Source organism: Entelurus aequoreus, linkage group LG18 (genome assembly GCF_033978785.1).
Source record: "Entelurus aequoreus isolate RoL-2023_Sb linkage group LG18, RoL_Eaeq_v1.1, whole genome shotgun sequence".
Lineage (NCBI taxonomy): Eukaryota > Metazoa > Chordata > Actinopteri > Syngnathiformes > Syngnathidae > Entelurus > Entelurus aequoreus.
The window spans coordinates 38,123,309-38,133,835 of NC_084748.1; the positions used below are offsets into that span (position 1 = coordinate 38,123,309).

The 10,527-nt window shown below is 37.4% G+C and overlaps 1 protein-coding gene across 1 annotated transcript in view; it reads right to left on the reverse strand.

Annotated features, from left to right (window-relative positions):
- The window catches only part of uchl1 (ubiquitin carboxyl-terminal esterase L1 (ubiquitin thiolesterase)), a 41,725-nt gene that overhangs the window by 15,529 nt on the left and 15,669 nt on the right, over window positions 1–10,527 (reverse strand). The gene's annotated exons all lie outside the window — the stretch shown is intronic.

The window sequence follows — 10,527 nt, forward strand, 5'->3', positions numbered from 1 at the left end:
GTGGAGGAGGAATTATGGTGTGGGGTTGTTTTTCCAGGAGTTGGGCGTGGCCCCTTAGTTCCAGTGAAAGGAACTTTGAATGCTCCAGGATACCAAAACATTTTGGACAATTCCATGCTCCCAACCTTGTGGGAACAGTTTGGAGCGGGCCCCTTCCTCTTCCAACATGACTGTGCACCAGTGCACAAAGCAATGTCCATAAAGACATGGATGACAGAGTCTGGTGTGGATGAACTTGACTGGCCTGCACAGAGTCCTGACCTGAACCCGATAGGACACCTTTGGGATGACTTAGAACGGAGACTGAGAGCCAGGCCTTCTCGACCAACATCAGTGTGTGACCTCACCAATGCGCTTTTGGAAGAATGGTGGAACATTCCTATAAACACACTCTGCAACCTTGTGGACAGCCTTCGCAGAACAGTTGAAGCTGTAATAGCTGCAAAAGGTGGACCAACGTCATATTGAACCCTATGGGTTAGGAATGGGATGGCACTTCAAGTTCTTATGTGAGTCAAGGCTGGTGGCCAAATACTTTTGGCAATATAGTGTATGTAATAAATGTTCTTAATTGAACAATATTGCAATCTGAAACATCACATTTTTGAATATAAACAAGTATCAAATCAATATAGTTGTGCATTACTTAAACATACAAAGTGTCAAAGGCAGAAGTGTAATAAAAAATTATCCAGTAACAAACGTGTCCGCATCATTTAACGTACCGCGTCATGAGCTTAACTTAATGCATTGTTGTGATCACGAGGTGTCGCCAAAAACAATTACCACTCCACTTCAACTTGAAGACAGATTAAGGTCAAGGTTTCTTTAATGGTAACCGGAGGTAACATAGTTGTGCAGACATTGGTATTTCAGCGTCAAGGCAGAATGAAGCGAGCAAACACAAATCATATAAAACATAAAAAACCACAAACAATCAGCAGTATACAGGCAGCCTCGAACAATGAAATAAACCAATGAAATAATTGTGATGAAAGTGCTGAGATATAATAAATAAATAAAATCCCAATGTGCTAGCCTTATTTAAGAGTGTGATGGCAGCAGGTACAAAAGTATTTTTATATCTTTTAGTTCTACAAAGAGAAACAACAAACCGCCGACCAAAGCGAAGGAGCTGGAATTCACCTTGCAAAGGATGATGGGAAATCCATTCCAAATTGTTAATAATAAAAAGGTTTGTGTTTTTCACATTGTTCTCTGATGGACTAATTTCACTTGATCAAATCTTTTCTAACATTCCACATTAGAAAAATAATAAAAGCATGTGTGATTCCTGCTGATATCGGATCAATATCGGTATCGGAAGTGCAAAAGTTTGGGACACCCCTAACGCTCACACAAGTATTTTCGCAAGGCTACCTCGTTGGCTAACTAGTTGCCATCTGCCATTGTTGTTGGTATTGAATATAGGAACGTTTTACGCTTTAAATTGCTGTTGGGATATTTTCACCTTTGCCCTCGGCACCCACAGTATTAGGAAACGCTATACTATTTGCAACCACTAGAGGGGACTGTTGTGTAATCTGTGGCTTTCATTTTTTTTTATCAAAAATTGGGTCTCAAATAACAGTTTTTTCCATTTGCTCACACACAATTTTACTAACTGGCTGTCTTTTTTCAAAAGGATTTACGCACTTTTAAAACACAACATTACATTTTCTTAAAATTCCTAGATTATTTGCAAAATGACACACTTCGGTCAAAACATATGCCCATTCATCAAAATAAAGCAAGCATTTGTTAAAAATGCAGTTTTATTGTCATCTCACTCACACAGAATTCAAATGATAAGACACTATTGGAGTGAGTTACCCAGAACAGTAATAAATACAAAACACATTTGTAAAAAAAAAACAATTTTACTATAAGAAATCACACGTTTGGGGCATTTTGCCCGACCTTTTTAGCCTATGTGATGAATGACTACTGTAACTTGACAAAATATATTGGCAAATCCATAGCAATCGTCATTGTTTACTTAGAAGTGGGCCTATACGCAAGGACCTGAAGAGAAAGTACAAATATCCTGTAATCTTTTCAAGAAGTGCTCAACAATGATGCTGCAAACTGAAAATATTTATTTTTACCACATTAAAGTAACATATCACAGTAGTCAACAATGACATGCAGTACAATTTAAATTCTGAGACAAATAAAAAGGTTTAAATAAAAAATCTGGAGATAAAAATTATAAATGGAAAAAACTGTATAGCTGTAGCACCCACTTGAAAGTAGGGCTGCAACTAACTACTAATTTTATAATCGATTAATCTGTCGATTATTACTTCGATTAATCGATTAATAAGCGGATAAAAGAGACAAACTACATTTCTATCCTTTCCAGTGTTTTATGGGGGGGAAAACGCATACTGGCACCCTACTTATTTTGATTATTGTTTCTCAGCTGTTTGTAAATGTTGCAGTTTATAGATAAAGGTTTATAAAAAATAAAAATTAAAAATTAAAAAAAATAACAAATAAAATAAGGATCCAATGAATCAATGACTAAATTAATCGCCAACTATTTTTATAATCGGATTTAATCGATTAGTTGTTGCAGCCCTACTTGAAAGATGTATTTTCAATTCATCACCTATGTGTCTTTACACCTGGTGGATGTGATTCTCCAATGTGTTCAATTGTGTGGTCGTTGGCAAGCCAGCCCTTTTTTATTGACCAGGAAGTAACTTCACAATCCTTATCTTTGTGTAAGGTGTAAAGATGTGTGTGTCACAATCCTAGTGTGTGTGTAAAGTGTGAAAATGTATGTATCACAATCGTTATCTGTGTGTGCAAGTTGTGAAGGTGTGTGTAAAGCAAATAATGTGAGCAGACTCTATGCCTAATATTAAGCAAATCTGCACAGTGGTTTTGTTTACTGTGTGTAGACTTTTGTTAACTGTGTGAAAATATAACATTTAGTGTGTAAGCAATTGGAAAAAAATGTAAATTCTACCACCAGTACATTTCCATATATGTAAGCTGGTTTCTAAGTTTCTGAGGTGCCTGGTGCCATCTTTCAACACTTATTCTCTCCTTTTTGCAGATACTAACGTTATTCCCTCCCTCTTCCGCTACGTATAGACAAAATGGCGATGAAGGACTGAGGGTGGTTAGGGTCCATCGTTATTTGGGGCATGTTGAGCGCAACATCCAGGTACTGACAGTGCACTGCATTTTGCTGCACTTCACACACTCAAAATAGTAAGTGTGCCATCATTGTGAGTGTTTATCTATCTATCCATATACTGTTTGCCCTCTTGAGGGCCACAAAGTGAGCTGGAGCCATTAAGACAATCATTCATACTTGCATGCACTTATGGACGATTTAGAGACTCCAATTACCATCCATCCCAAAAATGCATTTTTAAGGAATGCAAGAGTCCCTAACCACTAATCACATCAATTTAATGCATATGCCGTACTTGTCAAGAAAAGGAAACTGAATTGCAAACCTTGCCAAGACATTAAAACCTTTGAAATAGAGTTGTGACATTTGTGAACGAGACAAGTCCTTTAAACGGCTCTTTTAAGTGAACAATGGGAACCGATTCCCAGTTGTGAGCCGTAAATTTGAGATCCGTTTTTTAATGCATGTGCAAATTTAGCAATTGCCCACTTTGCACATACGTGCAAGTGGACTATAGAAAATGAGTCAGACTTAAAGGAAACATGCAGCATTTAGATTAGCTTTTTTCCCACAATCAAACAAAAATATATGGTTGTATATAAAAATACAGAAATATATATATATATATATATATATATATATATATATATATATATATATATATATATATATATATATATATATTACAATTATTAATATATTTTTTGTGTATTTATTTATCACAGTTATTTAGTTCATTATTCTGAAGGTAGTAGTTTAGGCGTACACACCAGGTATGGTAGTATAATTTTGCATTCACATTTGTATTACGTCCTCATTTTAAGTGTAGTTTTATTTATATATTTTTATATGCATGAATCCATTTTGTTCTTACTCATTATTCATGTATTTTTTTTCAATATTGTTAAAATGTTACACATTTTTTCAGGTGAGGTAAAATGTAAACGAGCGAGGTCATTGCCAAAGCATGGAAATATGACACCGCCTTATGGAATGTTTACAATGAAAATACAACAAAAAAAATTCATTGTAGCAATATTTCAGAGTAATTCCCACCAATAGAGTAATATTTGCGTAAATCAAATTATAATGATCTACATTTTATTGTATACCTGATACTAGTGATTGTTTCCTTGATTAAAAAAAAAAAAAAACGGTTTAAAAATAACTATTATAACGAGCCAGTCTTTTGAACGGCGGCTATTGAAAGGAAAGGCTCCTCAAGTTCCTCCTCCCTTCCAAGAGCCATAAATCCCATTTCTTCTTTGAAATAAGATGCTATTCCCTCCATAAGTTATTAATGAGGAGCAAGAGGCAATGGAAAGCTAAGACGTCGACAAGGCAACAGAGGTTCCACTTGGTATGCCAGCTAAAACAAAATACCAAATAGACTGCACCAGCATTTCATTGTTCCACTGTTATATAGATAGAGCATGATCTAATAACTATATAGAGGTATGCATGCTGGCTTCTCACAGGCTGTTGTGTCAGTTTTTGCAGTTGCTATTCCAGCAAAACAACAGCCTATCTACAATGACAAGGGATGGGCGGATCGATGCAAATATTGATAGCATCAACACCAAGATCAATATTAGCGTATTAAGATTAATCTTTTTCCGCTTTTTTCCGTGTCTATTTTATTTTTTACAAATATCTGTATTATTTTGGTTGCATTGTTCATATTGTTATACAGCAGGACTGGGCAATTATTTTGACTCGGGGGGCCACATTTAGAGAAAAAAATGTGTCTGGGGGCCGGTATATCTATTTTTAGGAACACTAATACAAAACCTCACAATAATGTCTGATGGAATGCTAAAAACGTTATGACAGACCGCCTTAAAAAACGTAATGGAATTTTACATTTTTCTATGAACGATAAAACCCTGAATATTGACAAAATATGAACGTCACACCCCCTTTCGATCGACATATTTTACAATCAAGTGAAACGCAACAAAAATGCAACAAACAGTGAAATATGAACGCAAAGGGTACAAAATAAACCCACCTACAATCTGATACATCTGATATTTGCTGAATTCCCCCCAGGGATCAATAAAGTACGTTCTATTCTATTCTATATATCACTAAGCTTTAGAACTTTGTTGTGAAAATCTCCTTCCGCGTCTGTGGAAACGATTCCCGCCCACACTGCTTGGTGCCTCGTCTGAGCTGCTGGGACGTAGATGACCATAGTAACTAATTAGATGACTATAGTAACTAATTAGATGACCATAGTAACTAATTAGATTACCATAGTAATTGGTACATCATCCATAAGCGCAGATTCCTACCATTGAAATACTTTGTATAGTTCAAGACTTACGGTCATTAGAAAACATCACTGCACATCATAATGGCAGCTACACTTTCCGTCTTAAAGATCTAAAAACATTATTTGGGAATGTCCGGCGGGCCAGATTGAAAAGCATGTGGCCCCCGGGCCTTAATTTGCCCAGGTTTGTTATACAGTGTTTTATATTGTTTACAAACAGGGGACTAAGTCCTTGGGCACAGCATGGGGCCTATAAGTGTAAGTATTTGAACAAGAGCTTATAGTAGTACAATAGTAACTTTTGTTCACTTTTTTTTAACCTGATATTTAAAGGCCTACTGAAATGAATTTTTTTTATTTAAACGGGGATAGCAGATCTATTCTATGTGTCATACTTGATCATTTCGCGATATTGCCATATTTTTGCTGAAAGGATTTAGTATAGAACAACGACGATAAAGATTGCAACTTTTGGTATCTGATAAAAAAAAGGCTTGCCCCTACCGGAAGTAGCGTGACGTAGTCAGTTGAACATATACGCAAAGTTCCCTATTGTTTACAATGATGGCCGCATGAAGTGAGAGAGATTCGGACCGAGAAAGCGACAATTTCCCCATTAATTTGAGCGAGGATGAAAGATTTGTGGATGAGTAAAGTGCAAGTGAAGGACTAGTGGGGAGTTGAAGCTATTCAGATAGGGAAGATGCTGTGAGAGCCGGGGGTGACCTGATATTCAGCTGGGAATGACTACAACAGTAAATAAACACAATACATATATATACTCTATTAGCCACAACACAACCAGGCTTATATTTAATATGCCACAAATTAATCCTGCATAAAAACACCTGCGTGTTTGTTATGCTAGCTCCTAGCTCCTCTGCTAGCTCCTAGCTCATAGAACACGCCAATACAATTCAAACACCTGATCAACACACACAATCACTCAGCCCAAAAGACCGTTCACCTAACCCAAGGTTCATAAAGCTTATATATTTTTAAAAAGTTACGTACGTGACGCGCACGTACGGTCAAGCTATAAAATGTTTAGCAGCCAAGGCTGCATACTCACGGTACCTGATATTCAGCTGGGAATGACTACAACAGTAAATAAACACAAGACATATATTTACTCTATTAGCCACAACACAACCAGGCTTATATTTAATATGACACAAATTAATCCTGCATAAAAACACCTAAGTCTTTGTTATGCTAACTCCTAGCTCCTATGCTAGCTCCTAGCTCCATAGAACACGCCAATACAATTCAAACACCTGATCAACACACACAATCACTCAGCCCAAAAGACCGTTCACCTAACCCAAGGTTCATAAAGCTTATATATTTTTAAAAAGTTACGTACATACGCAAAAAAAAGTTACGCACATACGGTCAAGCGATCAAATGTTTAGAAGCCAAAGCTGCATACTCACAGTAGCACGTCTGCGTCTTTGTCATCCAAATCAAAGTAATCCTGGTAAGAGTCTGTGTTGTCCCAGTTCTCTACAGGCGTCTGTGTATCGAAGTCAAAAGTCCTCCTGGTTAGAGTCTCTGTTATCCGAGTTCTTCCATCTTGACTGCATCTTTCGGGAATGTAAACAAAGAAGCGCCGGCTGTGTACTGTTGTTGCTGACTACGTTCGAAAAATACGTCCATTTCGCACCGACAACTTTCTTCTTTGCTTGCTCAGCTTCCTTCTCCATAATGCAATGAACATGATTGCAACAGATTCACGAACACAGATGTCCAGAATACTGTGGAATTATGAAATGAAAACAGAGCTTTTTCGTATTGGCTTCAATGTGGAAGGCATACCCGTGTTCCCCGGGCTACGTCACGCGCATACGTCATCCGCAGAGGCGTTTCGAACCGGAAGTTTAGCGGCAAATTTAAAATGTCACTTTATAAGTTAACCCGGCCGTATTGGCATGTGTTATAATGTTAAGATTTCATCATTGATATATAAACTATCAGACTGCGTGGTCGGTAGTAGTGGGTTTCAGTAGGCCTTTAATAAAAGGGAATAATTAGGGATGATGTTTGATAAGAAATTATCGAGTTCGAGCCTATTATCGAATCCTCTTATCGAACCGATTCCTTATCGATTCTCTTATCGAGTCCAGATAGGTTGTTGTATATGGAAAAAAACACACAATATTTAGTTTAACAAAAGCTCACTTTTATTATATAAGAAAACAATTTAATCTAATAAATAAATAAATATTGACTGTTACCCCCCTAAAAAAATCAAATAAAATAAATAAATATTGACTGTTGTTACCCAAAGTATATTAAGTGGGATTTTTCAGAAAAACAAATATATACTGTAACACAAAAACAAGCTGTCTCTGTGATCACTATAGGTGTATAAATAATAATATAGTGTTAAATAAAATCAGTCCCTTGGGCACAAAACTGAAAATAATACAGCTCTCCAAAAAGTGCAATTCTGCTGCTATTTGACATAACTGTTTGTTATGATGCTTTGAGATTTTTGCACTTTATTTTTTATTGAAAGAAAATTCTATGAATAAATGATAAATGATAAATGGGTTATACTTGTATAGCGCTTTTCTACCTTCAAGGTACTCAAAGCGCTTTGACAGTATTTCCACATTCACCCATTCACACACACATTCACACACTGATGGCGGGAGCTGCCATGCAAGGCGCTAACCAGCAGCCATCAGGAGCAAGGGTGAAGTGTCTTGCCCAAGGACACAACGGACGTGACTAGGATGGTAGAAGGTGGGGATTGAACCCCAGTAACCAGCAACACTCCGATTGCTGGCACGGCCACTCTACCAACTTCGCCACGCCGAGAAAGGTTCTTTGCAAATGTGGTTACACTGCTAAAAAATGACAAGTTAAAGCTTAAAAAAGAAATACACTTTATTGAGTTAACATTATTTCTTTATAGGGGGAAAGATGTTATGAGCTAGGGAATATAACAACTACACTACCCAGCATGCAACGGGAGTGACGAGCATGCGCGGTAGCCCCGAAAAGTGTTGCATATCGTCACCCGGCAGCTAAGAATGAGGTTATGAGCACGCTGTGAACTCAGCCAACACGCCTCGTCTGCATTATTTACAATTAGACAGACAACACATATACAGTGTGATTTTGTTTTGTTTACAAGTAAAGAAAAACAAAAGTTAAAAAATGGAGATGGCATATATGTATGTGCTGCGGTTGCTTTAAGAACGTTGCGACAGCTGCCGTAAAGGAGGTGCGTTGCTAGCCTGGTTGCTATGTTTCAGGTTGGTCGTTAAAGTGTTCATGTGTCTTTACCCTGCTCAAATTTCTCAGTAAAGTTATTCATTGGATTATACCTTTTTGTTTTGAACTTTATTACACCTTGGAGCGCTTTTTCCCGTCCATTTTTCCTGCTTTCCCTATCTGCGCCTAACGACTGAGCTACGTGACGAGATTTGTTGTGATGTCACACGGAGCATTTCTGGTCGGGACGGGATTCGAATAAAGAACCGACTCTTTTTCTTTACTCAAAGTGGTCTCGATAACTGGTACCGGTTCTCAAAAAGGGATACGAGTCCGAGGACTCTGTTCTTTTCTTATCGAACAACTGGGAAAACCGGTTTTGAGTATCATCCCTAGGAATAATTATATTAGTGTTTTTTAACTGAAATTGTGATTGTACACAGCCAATTCCACCTGGCAACACGCAGACGTGTGACGTAACCCGGGAATGGAAAGTTAACGGGAAAAGTAGGACTCCGATTGTATTTTTTAATGAAACATAACGATTTATTGTTGTCTGTGCGTTGTAGTACGCCACTGGAGGTGAAATAGGAAGTTAAATAAAGTGAAAGTGACAAAATATTGACCGAGTATCGTTATTAGTAGCGTACCTAAAGTGGTTGGTGACGACATTTTCTATGGAAAACAACACACACCACCTAGTAGCGTTTTTGTTTCAGGAGGCTTTTCTACAATCTGAGCCACACGTTAGTAGAATGAAGAAATTGTAATAATGTGGGCACGTCATCTTATCTTGCATCATGTTTCAGCTCTTTCTCAATGGCGGATCGATCCAAATATTGATAGCATCAACACCAAGATCAATATTAGCGTACTAAGATTAATATTTTCCCGCTTTTTTCCGTGTTTATTTATTTATTTTTTTACAAATATCTGTACATTTTTGGTTGCATTGTTCATATTGTTATACAGCAGGCCTGGGCAATTATTTTGACTCGGGGGGCCACATTTAGAGAAAAAAATGTGTCTGGGGGCCGGTATATCTATTTTTAGGAACACTAATACAAAACCTCACAATAATGTCTGATTGAATGCTAAAAACGTTATGACAGACCGCCTTAAAAAACTTAATGGAATTTTACATTTTTCTATGAACTATAAACCACTGAATATTGACAAAATATGAACGTCACACCCCCTTTCGATCGACATATTTTACGATCAAGTGAAACGCAACAAAAATGCAACAAACAGTGAAATATGAACGCGAAGGGTACAAAATAAACCCACCTACAATCTGATACATCTGATATTTGCTGAAGTCCCCCCAGGGATCAATAAAGTACGTTCTATTCTATTCTATATATCACTAAGCTTTAGAACTTTGTTGTGAAAATCTCCTTCCGCGTCTGTGGAAACGATTCCCGCCCACACTGTTTGGTGCCTCGTCTGAGCTGCTGGGACGTAGATGACCATAGTAACTAATTAGATGACCATAGTAACTAATTAGATGACTATAGTAACTAATTAGATGACCATAGTAACTAATTAGATTACCATAGTAACTGGTATATCATCCATAAGCGCAGATTCCTACCATTGAAATACTTTGTATAGTTCAAGACTTATGGTCATTAGAAAACATCACTGCACATCATAATGGCAGCTACACTTTCCGTCTTAAAGATCTAAAAACATTATTTGGGAATGTCCGGCGGGCCAGATTGAAAAGCTCAACGGGCCGCATGTGGCCCCCGGGCCTTAATTTGCCCAGGTCTGTTATACAGTGTTTTATATTGTTTACAATCAATCAATGTTTATTTATATAGCCCTAAATCACAAGTGTCTCAAAGAGGGGACTAAGTCCTTGGGC